General features: G+C 43.0%; 1 protein-coding gene and 1 long non-coding RNA gene across 3 annotated transcripts in view; both read right to left on the bottom strand.

Annotated features, from left to right (window-relative positions):
* Positions 1 to 2,252, bottom strand: part of FAR1 (fatty acyl-CoA reductase 1) — a 64,089-nt gene extending 61,837 nt beyond the window's left edge. For both annotated transcript variants that reach the window (XM_001093916.5, XM_015114815.3), the window contains exon 1: positions 2,160 to 2,252. The gene's annotated coding sequence lies outside the window, so the exon portion shown is untranslated. The remainder of the gene's footprint in view (positions 1 to 2,159) is intronic.
* Positions 2,253 to 3,405: 1,153 nt separating this feature from the next.
* Positions 3,406 to 17,106, bottom strand: part of LOC144334283 (uncharacterized) — a 57,127-nt gene continuing 43,426 nt past the window's right edge. The window contains exon 3 of the long non-coding RNA XR_013403985.1: positions 3,406 to 3,825. This is a non-coding gene — a long non-coding RNA (uncharacterized LOC144334283). The remainder of the gene's footprint in view (positions 3,826 to 17,106) is intronic.

Consider the following 17,106-nt stretch of genomic DNA (forward strand, 5'->3'; position numbering starts at 1 on the left):
CTTTGGCTTCTGTCCTTGACTCTCTAACTCTTCACAAACCTTTTGTCCCATCCTCAAACAGAAACTCTATCTCCCATTTAAATACACTGGAAATATGGTAGTGGGCCACCTTCTTTTCTACTACTTCTTCTCTGACCTCAGTCTCTGCCTCCAGCCTCTATCCACACCCCATAAATAAAAATTCCAAAAGCTTCATATAGAATAGCAGAGATGCATACATACTATGTCTTTCCTGAGTGAAAAAAAAAACAAAACTGAATTTACTTAACTACAAAATTCTTCACAAGGGTGATAAATTTCCCAACAAGCCTAATACACAATCGAACTCCAGAAAATTTATATGGAATTTTTATGGATAAATTTATGGAATAATTTTGGCCGGCGCCGTGGCTTACGCCTGTAATCCCAGCACTTTGGGAGGCCAAGGCGGATAGATGACTTGAAGTCAGGAGTTCGAGACCAGCCTGGCCAATATGGTGAAACCCCGTCTCTACCAAAAATACAAAAATTAGCCGGTGTGGTGGCATGTGCCTGCAGTCCCAACTACTCGAGAGGCTGAGGCAGGAGCTGATCACTTGAACCCGGGAGGCCGAGGTTGCAGTGAGCCAAGATCACGTCACTGCACTTCAGCCTGGACGACAAAACGAGACTTTGTCTCACACACAAAAAAAAATTTATTAAATAAATAAATAAATAAATTTATAATTTTATGGAAAATGTATGGAATAACGGGGCCTGGGCAGAGTGGCTCACCCCCGTAATCCCAAGACTTTGAGAGGCCACGCTGGGAAGATCTCTTGGGCCCAGAAGTTTGAGGCTGGAACGAGCTATGATCTCGCTAATGCACTCCAGCCTGGGAGACAGCAAACCCTGTTTCTGTTTACTTTTTTAATTAATTTGAAAAAAAGACATCAGGATTGTACTTATACGTTAATTCTCACTTGTGTTACTGTGAGAGATCTTGCATCATTTTTATGTTATATTACACATGCCCAACATGACAGTTGAGAAACTCCCCTGGAGGGCAGTTTTTCTGAGAGTATCTTCTGATGTTGTCTTTAAACCAGCACTTTTTTTTAAATATAAAGAATTAAGGGATTCCTGACTGCCATGCAGCCAAAAGCAAACAATATGTATGCCATTACTTCGGAGGGAGTGAGTTTTTGTGCTGCTGAGGCAAAACAAAGAGATGGACTGTCACAGGGATGGCAGGAGGGGTGGAGTGCAGGAGGAGGATCAGCCCCGGTAGTGAGAATTAAAAACTTTTCAGTGTTTGGCCCTCGACTAGCAGTAAATTAACCTTCAAACCTAACCAAGACACTACCTGAGACCTCTACTCTCCCACACTGCAGAATCAGACAACTGTTCTTGCTCAACTACTCATAAAAGATTCACAACCTTCACCTACCACACATAAATCTACCGCGTTTGCTGCTAGTATACTTTGTCCTAACAGACCAACTAATGCCTTCTAGTCCAACAGCCTCCCGTCCACACCTCACATAAAACCTTCTCGCGGCCACCTTCCGGTTTCAGTAGGTGCCTCTTACTCCAGATCCACGTGTCCCCAGTTCTTCAGAAACCTTCACCTTCAAACCCCAAGCCCGTCCTCCCTTCACTCCCAGCTGATCTCCCCCCAAGCCCTATCAATGCTTACTTCTAAGAGGCCAACCAGACTCCCGGGCCCCGTGCCTTCTCTCTGAGCACCCTTTTCAGAGCATCACCTTATTTCCCACCACTTTCCTCCTCCCCAGACCCGAAATCCTGCAATCACAGGCCTCCCTTTGCCGCCACCCTCCAGCAAGCACGCGAGCCCGCTGCTCGGTTAACTACCCCGCCCCACCTTCGCCACCTCTACGCGGCCTCCTACCCCAGGCGGCCCCCCGGGCTCCGCGGCTACAAACCAGGCCCCACCGTACGTCCCCCTCGCGGTCCCGGCCCCGTGAAGGGCGGTGGCGGGGCCAAACGGCGCAGAGACCACCCGCGCAGAGGCAGGCGCCCTCACTTCTGGGCGTACCCGGGCGGGGGCGGGGGCGGGACGGCTGGTCGTCGCCCCCACCTCGGCCCGGCCTGCAGCCCCGGCTCCCGCAGCCGCTGCCCCAGCCAGGCGAGGAGGAGCCCGCAGCCCGGCCGCTCCCGTTGGCGCACCCGCCTCTCACCTAGACGCAGAGGCTCAGACCTCGCTCTCCCACTGGCTGTCCAGCGATAGCTGCGCCGCCGCCGCCGCCGTCGCGCTCTCTTCACTCGCTTTTCCACCGCCCCCGACCGGCTGCTGAAGAGCGGACGGGCAGTGGCACGTCCATTGGCTGAGGCCCTCACTCGCGTCAGCCGGCCCCGACCGCACCTCGCGATGTGAGTGGCTGGCGCGGCGCCTCTTTTCCACATCCGCTTCTGATTGGCTCTCGCGCACACCCTTAGCAGGAGGACCACTCATCCTCCTCCCTGCTTTAGCTTCCCACCCCCAACCCGGTTTCCCTCCGGGCGGGAGCGGGGCAGGAGCGGACGCCAGCGGAACGCGAACGGCCAATGGGGGTGCGGAGGGAGGGCCGGGAGGTGGGCCCTACGGCCGGCCAGCTCGCGGGGGAATGCTCAGCCAATGGGCCCGCGCCCCACATCCCGAGTCCTGGAGCGCCCCCGCCGGCTGCTGGCGTCCAGTCGGGTCGCGCCCAGGGCCACGCCCGGCTGTCCGTCGCGCGGGAGGGGCGCCAACCCCTAAAGTTGGGAGCAGGCGGCGAGGCCCGCGCGGGAGACAGCGGGGCTGCAGTTGTGGCGTGCTTAGCGCTATTATGGTGGGGCCTGGGGGCCCTGCAGCCAATGCTGGGCGTGAGGGATCCGTTCGGAGAACTACCAGCTTGGCAGGTGTGGCCCGGGTCGGTGAGAGCGGAGAGCTCTGTGGACCCCTGGAGCCTCCACGGGTCTCATCCAGCCGCAAGGCACTGTGGGCCCATTCATTCCATCTTCCACTTCCTCCAAAATAATACCCTACAAAACTTACCGGTAGTGACAGGAGTTAGAATAACGTTTACTTCTGAGGGGTGGGGGCACGAGGGAACCTATAGAAAGCTGGAAACATTGCGTGTTGATCCTGGTGGTCGTTCCGGGCTGTGTACACATGGAAAAATTCATCGAGCCGGACACTTAATAGTATTACCAGACTCATACAGTTCATTTTAAAAAATAATAAAAGGATCATAAGAATTCTGTAATAATATTACCACAACCTTTGGGCTCCGTGGGACTCCATTGTATAAACAGTCGGCATTAGGATTTAGCTGTCATTCAAAACAGGCAAGCCATAGGAAGAAAATAAAGGATTTGTGAGAAGCAAAAATGAGTGAACACTCTTGGCAAGGTGAATAGCATGCACAGGTTGGTATTTAGGGATGGGCCAGGATGGCTCAGAGTGATTTTTCGGTGGGGATTTACAGCTTGTTTCAGTGCCTGGCCCTGTTAGTAGCTAAAAGCAGTTATAGTGCTGCATCCAGTTGGAAACTACAAAAGCTCACTGAGCTGCCTACTTTGTGGCAGATGTTAAGTTCTGGCTCAGGAAACTAATTTGAATGCCATGGCTTCTGCCTCGATGAGCTCACAGTCTTGCACCAAGTACTGTCATTTCTGGAGGAGGGCACAGAACACAAAGCTAACACACTTTCTTACCCTCAGGGATGTCACATTCTCCTACTTGAGGCAAGACATTGTATGCCTGGAACCCATCCAGTCCAATAGCCAAATTCATAAATAGCCAGGATCAGGTGAAACACTTCTTAGAAGTGGGTCAAAATAGTCTCCCAAAACAAACGTAAGAACTTTGGACCAAATTCTAACCTGTAAAAGAACACAAGCAACAAAACAAAGATTACAGTATTCATATTTATTAATTTAGTCATTAAAAATTGTTTAAATCAGGTAAATGCCTTTATTTAAAGTGCTTGTCACTACACTAAGCATATAAACTTGAATAGGACAGTATTCCACAGAACATAGGGTTTAATGGAGAGACAGACGTAAACAATGCCAGTGTAATACAGGATGAGGGAATACCTAGAAAGAAGATGTAACTCAGCATGGGGGATTCGGGAGCATCTTAGAACACGTGTAGTTAAGTTAACCACTGATGAGGTTTATCAGTACTGATAGGGTAATATCACTATAGAAAATAGGCACTATTTCCAGAAAATACTTCATAAATTTTTCGTTGTTTGTGCATACGTCTTAATTTTAACAATTGATATAAGTACAAAAGCAAAGTAGTACTTAGTTCTGAGGAAAACATGATATAAATAGTAAGTAATCACTTAATAAATGATTCTCAAAAATAGCTGTACACTTGAGAGCATAAAGGGATCTCATTTGATTCAAGTCAATGTGTATGAAATGTGTACCTCCAGCAGACCCACACAAATGGACAGAGTGCTTTCTGGAGGAAGATTTTTAAAAAAATAGATCACTCTCCAAGATGGTACAATTTCATGGGTAGGACATGTTGTATGACTTGAATCTTCCATAATATACCATCATTCTTAAATGAATTCAGAGAATTAACAAATCTACAAAAAGTGAGTAATTAAATAAAAGGCAGTGAAAGATTTTGCACCAGAGTTTAAACTAGAAAAATGTAATGACATCAATCATTCATTCATCTGCCTTTCCCATCTTTATTCAACAAGATCCCTGAAAATTGGGCTGCCAAATATTGATTGGTATCAACTGCATTATAATTTTATCCAAACATGAAACAACTCTTCATGCTTTTGATCCATGCTATAAAAACAATATCTTGTAAATGAAGGTAAATTACATCAAGCCAAAAATGTACTATTATAATTTCTAGCCTAAAGGGAGACACTATATATCACTGAGATACTATATATCATTGAGAAAATATATAGGAATAAAAACCAAAACCAATATGCTACCCTTAACGTGGTTAGCATATTGGCCATAACGTGGCTATTATGACTCTCAGAATTTCATAACTTTTTAGAAACAAAAAACAAGTTCAAGCATTTTTATGCAAATACTGCTCTGAGGAAACACTTTTCTTCTGGCATGTATCATTTTCTAACACATATTTTTTTGTGGGAATGTCTTATTCAGTATAGTTATGATGAAGTCTTCACTTTATCCTCACAGCAACCCTATGCAAGTATTCATCTATTCATCTAAATTCTATAGAAGACAAGCTTGAGGCTCAGTGAGACAAGTAACTTGTCTAAAGACATATAGCTGTTAGGTGGCAGAAGTGGGATTAAAATCTAGATCGATTTGATGGCAAGCCCCATTATCTTTCTACTCATGCTACATTTGCCTCTTCCAAAACCAGACCAAGTCATTATGTCTTGTCATTATACATCTTTGTATTCCTCACAATGAGTAATACACAATCTTTTTTTTTTTGAGACGGAGTCTCACTCTGTCACCAGGCTGGAGTGCAGTGGTGCAATCTCGGCTCACTGCAAGCTCTGCCTCTTGGGTTCATGCCATTCTCCTGTCTCAGCCTGCCAAGTAGCTGGGACTACAGGCACTCACCACCACTCTCTTGACCTTGTGATCTGCCCGCCTTGGCCTCCCAAAGTGCTGGGATTACAGATGTGAGCCACCGTGCCCAGCCTTCAGCCTTTTTTTTTTTTTGAGACGGAGTCTTGTTCTTGTTCTGTCTCTCAGGCTGGAATGCAGTGATGCAATCTCGGCTCACTGTAACCTCTACCTTCCTGGGTTCAAGCGATTCTCCTGCTTCAGCCTCCCAAGTAGCTGGAATTAGAGGCACCCGCCACCACGCCCGGCTAATTTTTGTATTTTTGGTAGAAATAGGGTTTTGCCTTGTTGGCCAAGCTGGTCTCGAACTTCTGACCTCGTGATTCACCCACCTTGGCCTCCCAAAGTGCTGGGATTACAGGCGTGAGCCACCACGCCTGGCCCAGAATCTTATATACACACCCCTCACGGAATTCACCAAATTAATCCTTCTTTTCACCATGCTTTACTTTACAGATTGCATGACAATAGAAAATATAAACTATTTAAAAGTAACTATAGTACATTAAAAATATTTGTTTTGATAAAACTAATGAGAATACAACTTTCTTTGTAGTTGCTGTAGAAAACCCATCATAGCTGTCTAGAATGCACCAGAGATGTTCACTCTCAGCATAGACAGAGTTACAGGCAACTTTTCCCAAGTGAACTAAATTTTAATGAGAGCAGTATTCTCTATAGTTCATTTTATGATATATGCCTTGCCCTGCACCCAAAGATGCTTCCAGAATAGGTCCACTTTAAAAATATTTTTAAAGCCTGTTAGTAAAAACAAAAACAAAAAATCCTGTTAAGGTCTATTAAGGTTTTAACATTTCCACCAGTACATCGATTGCCTGTCTAGGCAAGTACACACAGGTTCCTGTGGCTTCATTTCCTCAGTATCTGTTCTGGGTGTTTCAGAGATGTGTGAAATAAGTTTGGTTTTCATCTAAAAGGGAGTGCTCTGACCCTCAGATATTCTACAAGTTTAATCTAAGTGGAACAAAAATGGAGCTGCTATGTCCTTCGATCTTCTAAATTATTCTTTGTGTCTTGACTATTGACTTTCTGGTTCTCAACTATCTCCTCTAGACGTTTATTGTTAAAAGTGCCCTGGTATTACTGAGCTCCCAGGTCTTGGAAAGAAGAGGCACAGTATTTGTAACACGTTTTAGATACCATCTGTTGTCAATTTCCCAAGCATCATTGTGAAAAGAAAGTAGCTTGTTGGCCAATTTATTTCCACATCTCATTAGATGGTCATTGTTCTGCCTGTCTTTTGTGGGTAGCATTGCCATGGTTTGGAGTTCATTTGGGAGCAATAGTAACTGTACAGAACTCTGGAAATTATTCTTCTTTTTCCTGTCTTCTTTTCTTTTTCTTTCTTTCTTAGGGATTTACTCCCTTTGCACATGAGTCAGAACAGAGCTGCCACAGATGCCCAGAAATGAGAATGACTAATTTGACATATTTTATCTAAGGTCATAGCATGTCCAAGGTGTAAGCCCCAGACTCTGACTTGCCCTGTTCTTTGCGGGGTGCTTCTTGAGAATAGCACCTAAAGTCTCTAAAGTCTCTATCAGCACACCCTTGGGCTTCTAAGGTAAGGCCTCCTCCTGGGTAGATTTGCAAAGAAAGGCCCTAGACTGGGAGAACTTCACACAGCCAACCACACCTATGTGTAAAAAACCTTGTCAGTGTCTACAAAGGCATGACTCTAAGGAAATAAAACATTTGACTCATTTGCTAATCTCCAGTTATCCAAAATAGAGAACAGTGCACAGATTACAGTTTCTCCATAAACAAAGCCATTCAATCATTCTATTATGGTATTTCTTAGAGCAGCCAGTTATTTATATATATATATAAAATTAAAATTATTTTCATCTGGTTTTTTACATTTTTTATGTGCCTACTAGAAAAGTTAAAATTATATGTGGCTGTTAGCCAGGAATGGTAACATATGCCTATAATCCTAGCTACTCGGAAGGCTGAGTCAGGAGGATCACTTGAGCCCAGGAGTTTGAGGTTACAGTGAGCTATGATCATACCACTGCATTACAACCTGGGGAACAGAGCAAGACTCTTTCTAAAAAACAATAAAAATAAATTATTTGTGACTTGTATTATCTTCCTGTTGGACAGCATTGATCAAGATGGCAAAAAAGGCCGAGGGTGGTGGCTCACTCCTGTAATCCCAGCACTTTGGGAGACCAAGGTGGGTGGATCACTTGAGGTCAAGAGTTCAAGACCAGCCTGGCCAACATAGTGAAACCTTGTCTCTACTAAAAATACAAAAATTAGCCGGGTGTGGTGGCAGACACCTGTAATCCCAGCTACTCAGGAGGCTGAGGCACAAGAGTCACCTGAACCCGGGAGACGGAGGTTGCAGTGAGCCAAGATCGTGCTGGTACACCCCAGCCTGGGCGATAGAGCAAGATTCAGTCTCAAAAAAAAAAAAAAAAGGCAAAAAATGATAAACACAATAAAATGTAACTGCTACAGGAAAAGTCAATAGAAAGTATTGTGGGCACACAGAGGAACAACTGTGTAGGAGATTCTAGGAAGGCATCACAGAGGAGGTAATATATGACTTGAATCCCAATGGGTGAGTAAGGGTATTGATACGTATTTCCCAGGCAGAAGATGAGCATGTAGAATGTTACATTAACATGAAAGAGTGACTAGCAAGTTGAAACGTTAAAAATAGCTTGCTGTTTCTCAAGTCTGGCATAGAGGGCAGGGTGCTCGCTGAAAAGTAGTAAGAAATGAAGTTGGGAAAATAGATTAAAGCAAGATGTGAAAAGTCATGAAAGCCATGCACTATTGATATTTTTAATAAAAAGGATTGATGTTTTTTGAGCTTTAGAAAGGTAACTCCAGTGGCCACATGGAAGTTGAACTAAAGAGAAGAAAAGACTTGGGGTGGGAGAATAGGAAACAAAGGTAGGAAGTTTAAATGACTATAATTTTGGGCAATGGTAGTGGGAATGCAGAGGATAGGGCCACAAAAAGTATCTCAGAAGTAGAATTGACGAAAACTGGTAACTCATGTAGGAGAAATAAAGGAAAGAGAGGAATTAAGAGAGATGGCCGAAAGTGTTCCCACTAGGTCATAGGCTGGAGTGACAATTTCCTTCTGTTCATTCAACAGATATGCTGAAGGCCCATACGGGTGCCAGGTAGTAGGGTATTGGTGCTTAATGGGCTGCCAGTGACAATGTCATAACGTTGTGTGATTCAGTTTAAAACATTTACTAGAGATCAGGCATGAGCCACGGTGCCTGTAATCCTAGCACTTTGGGAGGCTGAGGTGACCACTTGAGGTCAGGAGTTCAAGACCAGCCTGGCCAATATGGTGAAACCCCATCTCTACCAAAAAAAAAAAAAAAAAAAAAAAAAAAAAAAAAAAAATTAGCCGGGCATGGTGGCACGTGCCTGTAATCCCAATTATTTGGGAAGCTGTGGCAGAAGAATGGCTAGAACCCAGGAGACAGAGGTTACAGTGAGCTGACATCATGCCATTGCACTCCAGCCTGGGCAACAGAGAGAGACTCTGTCTCAAAAAAAAAAAAAAAAAAAAATTTCTATTTTATGTACTGTTCCTTGTGTAAGAGCATGTACTTACCTTAAATCCTGTCCTTAGGTCTAAATAACCTTGACCATAAATCAGGCCCTAGGCATATTCACATAACATTTTTGGCTTTTCCTACAGTTGCCCTACACATTCCCTCCCTATGGTATATAAGCCCTGGGTCTAGGAGGTAATGTTATAGGGGTCCATCTTCTTGTCTTGCTGCTGCCCAAAACACAGACATGGCTTCCACTTATAAGTCCCTATTAAATGTTTTTTTGTTTTGTTTTTGAGAAACTTAGTTTTTCAGCCTCTTTCTTCAACCTCTCAGCTCCCTTGGACCTCTGTGGGTAGATTTGCGTAGACCTGCCCACCACAGATATGTGGCAAGCCAGGCAGGAGCTGAGAGACCAAGAAATGGGCAAAGGAAATAAAGCATCCATGGGGGAAATCCCAAGGTGGCCAGCCACTTCAATGTGGAGTGGTGTGGCTTACCTGTTAGACATTGGTAGGCCACCAAGCAAATCCAGAAACACCCTGAAAATGCTGATGGATTTAGAGCGATCATTAACTGTGAGCCATCTGTCACACATCACACTGCTGTAAGGAAGAGTAGTGAGTAGCTGATGCAGTCAGTTGGCTGCTTCTGTGGGTAGTCCATTTGACAGTGGAAGCCCAGCTAACAGCAGAAGCAAAGTAAGATGGCTTGAGGAAACACTTTTAAAAAGTGTTTTTTAAAGAGCTCTATAGTCAAAAGTACATGTATACTGTTTTAAGACCTCTGTTCTATCTGTAAAACTTCTCAGTTGACTGAATTCTGTTTTTCTATCTGTCTGTCCCTCCTTTCTCTTGACGCCCTTGATATCACATGAGGGACCTGAAAAAGGGAATTTGAAATAGCTTGGTGTGTTAGTCCATTCTAACACTGCCATAAAAAAATACCTGGGACTGGGTAATTTATAAGAAAATAGGTTGAATTGGCTCAGGTTCTGCAGGCTGTACTAGAAGCATATCCGCTTCTGCCTCTAGTGAGGCCTCAGGAAATTTATAATCATTGCAGGAGACAAAGCAGGAGCCAGCATTTTGCAATGGCTGGAGCATAAGTGGGGCAGGGAAGTGCCGCACATTTTTAAACAACCAGATCTCATGAGAACGCTATCTCGAGAACAGCACTAGGGGGAAGGTGCTAAACCATTCATGAGAAACTACCCCCATGATCCAATCACCTCCCACCAGGCCCCACCTCCAGCATTGGGGATTACAATTCAACATGAAATTGGGTGGGGACACGGATCCAAATTATATCATTCTGCTCCTCATCCCTCCCAAATCTCATGTCCTTCTCACATTGCAACATAAAATCATGCTTTCCCAACAGTCCCCACAAATCTTAACTCATTTCAGCATTAACTCAGAAGTCCAAAGTGTCATCTGAGACAAGGCAAATTCCTTATGCCTATGATCCTGTAAAATAAAAAGCAAGTTATTTACTTCTAAGATACAATGAGGGTATAAGCAGTGGGTAAGTACTCCTGTTCCAAAAGAGACATCAGCCAAAAGAAAGGTGCTACAGCCACCAAGCAAGACTGAAACACAGCAGGGCAGCCATTAAATCTTAAAGCTCCAAAATAATCTTCTTTGGCTTCATGTCTTACAATCAGGATGCACCTGGTGCAAGGGGTGGGCTCCCAAGGCCTCAGGCAACTCTGCCCCCATGGCTGCTCTCATGGGCTGATATTGGGTGCTTATGGCTTTCCAAGTGCATGTTGTAAGCTGTTTGTGGCTCTACCATTCTAGGGTCTGGAGGAAAGTGGCCCTCTTCCCACAAATCCACTAGGCAGTGCCACAGTGGTGATTCTGTATGGGGGCTCCAACCCCACATTTCCCTTCCACACTGCCCTTATAGAAATTCTCCGTGAGGGCTCTGCCCCTGCAGCAGGTTTCTGCCTGGACATCCAGGCTGTTCCATTCATTCTCTGAAATCTAGGCAGAGGCTCTCAAACCTCAAATCTTGCATTCTGCACACCCATAGCCTTAACACCATGTAGAGGCCACCAAGGTTTATGGCTTGCACCCTCTGAAGCGGTGTCCCAAGCTGTACCTGGGTTCCTTTCAGGCACGGCTGGAGCTGGAGTGACTGGTATGTAGGCATCAGTTGTCTTGAGGCTGCACAGTGCTGCAGGGCCCTGGGTATGGTTCACAAAACTATTGTTTTCCTAGGGCTCTGGGCCTGTGATGGGAAGGGCTGCCACAGAGGGTCTCTGAAGTGCCTTCGAAGCATTTTCCCCATTGTCTTGACTATCAGTACTTGCCTTCCTTTTAGTTATGCAAATTTCTGCAGCTGTTTGAATTCCTCCCCAGAAAATGGGCTTTTCTTTTCTAACACATAGTCAGGCTGCAAGTTTTCCAAACTTTTATACTCTGCTTCCCTTTTAAATATAAGTTTGATTTTTACATAATTTCTTTGTTCACATATATGAGCATAGGTTGTTAGAAGCAGCCAGGCCACATCTTGAACACTTGGCTGCTTAGAAATTTCTTCCATCAGATACCCTATGTTATCACTCTAAAGTTCTTTCGCCGATCCACAGGGCCACAGGCAATAGTGCAGACAGCTTCTTTGCCAAGAGGTAACAAAAGTGACCTATGCTCCAGTTCCCAATAAGTTCCTTATCTCCATCTGAGACCTCATCAGCCTGGACTTCACTGTCCATATCACAATCTGCATTGTGGTCACAACCATTCAACAAGTCCCTAGGAAGCTCCTAACTTTTCCTCATCTTTCTGTCTTCTTCTGAGCCCTCCAAACTCTTCCAACCTCTGCCTATTACTTGGTTCCAAAACTACTTCCACATTTCCAGGTACTTCCACATTTCCAAAACTACTTCCACATTTCTTTGTAGCACTGCATCACTCCTCAGTACCAATTTTCTGTATTAGTTCATTCTTGCACTTCTATAATGTAATACTTGAGACTGGGTAATTTATAAGAAAAAAGGTTGAATTGGTTCATGATTTTGCAGGCTGTACAGGAAGACTGTACAGTGGCTTCTGCTTCTAGGGAGGTCTCAGGAAACTTACAATCATGGCAGAAGGTGAAGGAGGAGCCAGCACTTCCCATGGTTGGAGTAGAAGGAGAGAGATAGAGGGAAGTGCCACACATTTTTAAATAATCAGATCTTGTGAGAACTCTATCACGAGAACAGCACTAGGTGGATGGTAGTAAACCATTCATGAGAAACCACCCCCATGATCCAGTCACCTCCCACCAGGCCCTACCTCCAGCACTGGGAATTAAATTTCAACATGACATTTGGGCAGCGACACAGATCCAAACCATGTCACCTGAGATCTCTGGGAAAAACAGGGAAAGCTGACAAAGACTCCTTTTTTGGGAAGGAATCTCTGTTTTTCCTCATGGAACCCTAAAAGTTGTAAATGGATAGATTCCACTCAAGTTTAAAACTGCTCTCTTTTGTATTGTTTTATCTTTTGTATATTTTAGGTATGCGGGGACATAAGAGGTTACTTTGTACTATGAGAGGACTTGACATCAGTGTGTATAATGGCTGGAAGTCATGGGCAAGAGCTACAGTGTTAGAGGTGACTGATGACAGTTGCTTACACTAAATGGTTATTTCCACAAGGAACTACCTGTGTTTCTTTGGTTTATGTATCTAGAGGATACAGAAACTCTTGATACTGAGAGATAAAACTCCATGGGGGATGGGCTGATCACTGAATTGGCTGATTGGTGTGGGGTTGCCCACCAGCCTCAGGGAAATGGTCTTGCAGGAGGTGCACTGTGGTAGCATTGCATTAACCAGGTCATGGTTTTTCTTTTTAAGGACCCAGGATTCAGCATAAAATGGAATCCTTGATTTCGTGGGATCTAAGTCTTCTGCCTTTCAGTAAACATTAGGCCCTAAAAACTGCATGCTTTCTTTCCTCTGTTCATTGAAGGGTCATATAGTTTGGCTCTGTGTCCCCACGAGATTTGAGCTACAAATCTCGTCTTGTAGCTCCCATAATTCCCATGTGTTGTGGGAAGGATCCAGTGAGAGATAACTGAATCATGAGCGTGGGTCTTTCCTGTTCTGTTCTCGTGATAGTGAATAAGTCTCGAGATTTGATGGTTTTAAAAACGGGTTTCCCTGCACAAATCTCTCTTTGCCTCCCACCATACTCCTTGCCTTCCCCTATGATGTGATGCCTCCCCAGCCACATGGAACTGTAAGTCCATTAAACCCTTTTCCTGTATAAATTACCCAGTCCTGGGTGTATCTTTATTAGCAGCATGAAAACAGGTTAATACAAAGGGCTTCACCCTGAAGCTGGTAATCTAATTAAGAAGCTAAGTTAAAAAGAAGATACTTTCTGTCAATCTTATCTTCAGATAATGATGTTTAGGTCTAAGTTCTGTGCCTTTGAAATTAAACTTTTCCTTTTTTTTTTTTTTTTAATACTTTAAGTTCTAGGGTACATGTGCACAATATGCATGTTTGTTACGTAGGTATACATGTGCCATGTTGGTTTACTGCACCCATCAACTCATCATTTACATTATGTATTTCTCCTAATACTATCCCTCCCCCAGCCCACCACTCCCCAACAGCCCCCAGTTTGTGATGTTCCTCTCCCTGTGTCCATGTGCTCTCATTGTTCAGTTCCCACTTATGAGTGAGAATATGTGGTGTTTGGTTTTCTGCCCTTGTGATATTTTGCTGAGAATGATGGTTTCCAGCTTCATCCATGTCCCTGCAAAGGACATGAACTCATCCATTTTTATGGCTGCATAATATTCCATGGAGCATATGTGCCACATTTTCTTTATCCAGTCTATTATTGATAGACATTTGGGTTGGTTCCACATCTTTCTACTGTGAATAGTGCCACAATAAACATGCATGTGCATGTGTCTTTATAGTAGCATGATTTCTAATCCTTTGGGTATATACCCAGTAATGAGATTACTGGGTCAAATGGTATTTCTAGTTTTAGATCCTTGAGGAATCACCACACTGTCTTCCACAATGTTTGAACTAATTTACACTCCCACCAACAGTGTGAAAGCATTCTTATTTCTCCAAATCCTCTTCAGTATCTGTTGTTGAGATGGTATCTCACTGTGGTTTTGATTTGCATTTCTCTGATAACCAGTGATCATGAGCATTTTTTCATATGTCTGTTGTCTGCATAAATGTCTTCTTTGAGAAGTGTCTGTTCATATGCTTTGTCTACTTTTTGATGGGTCTGTCTGTTTTTCTCTTACAAATTTGTTTAAGTTCTTTCTAGATTCTGGATATTAGCCCTTTGTCAGATGGGTAAATTACAAAAATTTTCCCCCATTCTGTATGTTGCCTGTTCATTCTGATGATAGTCTCTTTTGCTGTGCAGAAGCTCTTTAGTTCAATTTGATCTCATTTGTCTATTTTGGCTTTTGTTGCCATTGCTTTTGGTGTTTCACTCATGAAGTCTTTGCCCATGCCTATGTCCTGAATGGTATTGCTTAGGTTTTCTTCTAGAGTTTTTATGGTTTTAGGTCTTAAATTTAAGTCTTTAATCCATCTTGAGTTAATTTTTGTATAAGGAAGTGATCTAGTTTCAGCTTCCTACATATGGCTAGCCAGTTTTCCCAGCACCATTTATTAAATAGGGAACCCTTTCCCCATTTCTTGTTTTTGTCAGGTTTCTCAAAGATTAGATGGTTGTAGATGTGTGGTGTTATTTCTGAGGCTTCTGTTATGTTTCATTGGTTTATGTGTTTGTTTTGGCACCAGTACCATGCATTTTGGTTACTGTAGACTTGTAGTATAGTTTGAAGTCAAGTAGTGTAATGCCTCCAGCTTTGTTCTTTTTGCTTAGGATTGTCTTGGTTATGTGGGCTCCTTTTTGATTCCACATGAAATAAAGTAGTTTTTTCCAATTATGTGAAGAAAGTCAGTGGTAGCTTGATGGGGATGGCATTGAATCTATAAATTACCTTGGGCAGTATGGCCATTTTCATGATATTGACTCTTCCTATCCATGAGCATGGAATTTCCCTTCATTTGTTTGTGTCCTCTTTTATTTCATTGAGCAATGGTTTGTAGTTCTCCTTGAAGAGGTCCTTCACATCCCTTGTACGTTGGATTCCTAGGTATTTTATTCTCTTTGTAGCAATTGTGAATGAGAGTTCACTCATGATTTGGCTCTCTGTTTGTCTGTTCTTGGTATATAGGAATGCTTGTGATTTTTGCACATTGATTTTTGTATCTTGAGACTTTGCTGAAGTTTCTTATCAGCTTAAGGAGATTTGGGGCTGAGACGATGGGATTTGCTAAATATACAATCATGCCATCTGCAAACAAAGACAATTTGACTTCCTCTTTTCCTAACTGAATACCCTTTATTTATTTCTCTTTCCTGATTGCCTTGGCCAGAACTTCCAATACTATATTGAATAGGAGTGGTGAGAGAGGGCATCCTTGTCTTGTGCTGGTTTTCAAAGGGAATGCTTCCAGTTTTCGCCCATTCAGTATGATATTGGCTGTGGGTTTGTCATAAATAGCTCTTACTATTTTGAGATATGTTGCATCAATACCTAGTTTATCGAGAGTTTTTAGCATAAAAGGCTGTTGAATTTTGTCGAAGGCCTTTTCTGCATCTATTGAGATAATCATGTGGTTTTTGTTGTTGGTTCTGTTTATGTTATGGATTACATTTATTGATTTGCATATGTTGAACCAGCCTTGCATCCCAGGGATGAAGTCAACTTGATCGTGGTGGATCAGCTTTTCGATGTGCTGCTGGATTCAGTTTGCCAGTATTTTATTGAGGATTTTTGCACTGATGTTCATCAGGGATATTGGCCTAAAATCCTCTTTTTCTGTTTTGTCTCTGCCAGGCTTTGGTATCAGGATGATGCTGCATAAAAAGAGTTAGGGAGGATTCCCTCTTTTTTGATTGATTGGAATAGTTTCAGAAGGAATGGTACCAGCTTCTTTTTGTACCTCTGGTAGAATTCAGCTGTGAATCCATCTGGTCCTGGACATTTTTTGGTTGATAGGCTATTAATTATTGCCTCAATTTCAGAACCTGTTATTGGTCTATTCAGAGATTCAGCTTCTTCCTGGTTTAGTCTTGGAAGGGTGTATGTGTCCAGGAATTTATCCATTTCTTCTAGATTTTCTGGTTTATTTGCGTAGAAGTGTTTATAGTATTCTCTGATGGTAGTTTGTATTTCTGTGGGATCAGTGGTGATATCCCCTTTTCATTTTTTATTGCGTCTATTTGATTCTTCTCTCTTTTCTTCTTTGTTAGTCTTGCTAGCGGTCTATCAATTTTGTGGATCTTTTCAAAAAACCAGCTCCTGGATTCATTGATTTTTTGAAGGGTTTTTTTGTGTCTCTATCTCCTACAGTTCTGCTCTGATCTTAGTCATTCCTTGTCTTCTGCTAGCTTTTGAATTTGTTCACTCTTGCTTCTCTAGTTCTTTTAATTGTGATGTTAGGATGTCGATTTTAGACCTCTCCTGCTTTCTCTTGTGGGAATTTAGTGCCATAAATTTCCCTCTACATACTGTTTTAAATGTGTCCCAGAGATTCTGGTGCATTGAGTCTTTGTTCTCATTGGTTTCAAATAACATTTTTATCTCTGCCTTCATTTCGTTAGTTATGCAGTAGTCATTCAGGAGCAGGTTGTTCAGTTTCCATGTAGTTGGGTGGTTTTGAGTGAGTTTGTTAATCCAGAGTTCTAATTTGATTGCACTGTGGTCTGAGAGACTGTTTGTTGTGATTTTTCTTCTTTTGCATTTGCTGAGGAGTGTTTTACTGCCAATTATGTGGTCAGTTTTAGAGTAAGTGTGATGTGGTGCTGAGAAGAATGTATATTCTGTTGATTTGGGGTGGAGAGTTCTGTAGATGTCTATTAGGTCTGCTTGGTCCAGTGCTGAGTTCAAGTCCTTGATATCCTTGTTAAGTTTTTTGTCTTGTTGATCTTCCTGTTTTGTTGATAATATTGACAGTGGGGTGTTA

Source organism: Macaca mulatta, chromosome 14 (genome assembly GCF_049350105.2).
Source record: "Macaca mulatta isolate MMU2019108-1 chromosome 14, T2T-MMU8v2.0, whole genome shotgun sequence".
NCBI lineage: Eukaryota > Metazoa > Chordata > Mammalia > Primates > Cercopithecidae > Macaca > Macaca mulatta.